This window comes from Ailuropoda melanoleuca, unplaced genomic scaffold (assembly GCF_002007445.2).
Source record: "Ailuropoda melanoleuca isolate Jingjing unplaced genomic scaffold, ASM200744v2 unplaced-scaffold2744, whole genome shotgun sequence".
Taxonomy (NCBI): domain Eukaryota; kingdom Metazoa; phylum Chordata; class Mammalia; order Carnivora; family Ursidae; genus Ailuropoda; species Ailuropoda melanoleuca.
Window position 1 is genome coordinate 1 of NW_023197659.1, and position 1,792 is coordinate 1,792.

At 53.4% G+C, this 1,792-nt stretch overlaps 1 long non-coding RNA gene across 1 annotated transcript; it reads left to right on the top strand.

Moving 5' to 3' along the window:
* The first annotated feature begins 73 nt into the window (after positions 1 to 73).
* LOC117798162 lies at positions 74 to 1,749 on the top strand. The gene is made up of 3 exons (XR_004622852.1): positions 74 to 172; positions 715 to 878; positions 1,476 to 1,749. It is a non-coding gene; the product is annotated as an uncharacterized LOC117798162 (long non-coding RNA).
* Positions 1,750 to 1,792: the final 43 nt, after the last annotated feature.

Consider the following 1,792-nt stretch of genomic DNA (forward strand, 5'->3'; position numbering starts at 1 on the left):
CAGGGTGAGAGGGACCAGGCTTTGGGAAGAGGCCCCAGAGCCTACCCTGAATGTGTTGTTTATTTCCAGAATGCCAACCTGAACAGTGCCCAGGCAGTGGATCAGCTGCTGCTGGGATTGGCCTCCCAGATTTCAGAGCTGGAGGACAGGATAGTGGTCGAAGATCTGAGGGGTGAGCTCGGGAGCCAGAGGGGATAAGGGCCCAGACACCCGGGAGCCTGGGGACCCTTCTGGGTGAATCAACAGGCAGGCCCTAGGGTACCTACAATGCAGAGACACAGATACACACACTGCAAACAGCCATTAGAAGAAAAAAGCTTAACTATTTTTTTGCTTAATTTGAGTTTAGTGTGGTTTTTATTCTAAATTACCTGTGTCTGAGTGTGTGGGGGGAGGGGTGACAGCATGATCTCCTTGGTGTTTAGGTCTCTAAAGGTTTTTATCCAGTCCTGTCTTGAGGTTAAGGAGGTCGAGAAGAGGGAATACACTACTTGGTGACTAGAATAGTCTTGAGTCCCAGGGGAAGATTCTTGCCAGAAAAATTGCCCCCGATCACACATGGTAACATTACCCCCACCTGGAGGCGGGGTTGATACGGGTACAGGCCACATGTTGGGAGTGCTGGGGACGGGTAGTGCCAACAGCCTAACGTAAGGCTGCTGGGCGAAGAAGGGTCAGGAGGATTCAGCCTATATCCTGGTCCTCTCTCCTCAGACTACTGGCCTGGCCCCAGTAAGTTCTCCCGCACAGACTACATGGCCAGCAGTATCCAACGTGGCTGAGATATGGGGCTGCCCAGCTATAACCAAGCCCTGATGGCTTTGGGGTTGGACGCCCCAAGGAACTGGAGTCACATCAACCCCACTGTGGACCCTCAGGTAAGAAATAGTAATGATGGCAATAGGAGCTAAAACTTTGTTTTAAGACCTATATACACATACCTCATTTAACCTACGTCAAGAATGTTATAGGGTAGATACTCTTGTCATCCTTATTTTACCGATGACGTAGTTGGTATGTCAGTCATAGAGACAGGATTTAAATTCAGCCAAGGGCTCCAGAGTATGTTCCTCACCACTCCATTGCACCATTCCTGCAGGGTGGCCTGTGTTGTGTGCCATTGTCCTATTTCTGCAGGCTCCCTGCTCGTGAATTGGGTGACCTTGAAGTGGCTAATCGTTGGGGCCAGAAAGTCTGGGTAGTGGTGGTCACAGGATGTGGTCCGCAGGCGCCTCACAGGGGTCTCACCATGGGCCAGACACATGGGTCACACACTGGTCCTCCCATCAGACTTGCCACTCCTGAGGGGGACTGCCTAGGAAGAGGAGACTCCCTTAGTCCTGAGCAGCAAGCCAGGCAGCTGACAGAGTCCTGCATTTGAAGGATGGAGCAACAGTGGCTGCCCTCCCTCACACTCACATGCGTGCACACACACACGTGCACACACATACTCCTCACTTCCTGTGGTACCCCAGGTGCTGGAGGCCACAGCTGCCCTGTACAACCAGGACCTGTCACGACTGGAGCAGCTCCCTGGGGGGCTCCTGGAGAGCCATGGAGACCCTGGGCCCCTCTTTAGCACTATTGTCCTCAACCAGTTTGTAAGGCTGCGGGACAGCGACCGCTACTGGTTTGAGAACACCAGGAATGGGTAAGGCCTACCTGGGTCCTCATCTAGATTCCACCCTGGCCTGGGCCCCAGGCACTTTGCATGTAATGTTAGCAGCCCCATGGGCCCTTGATTCCCAGCTGGCCTCCCCACATCCTCAGCTCCTCTGGGTCTCTCTCATCA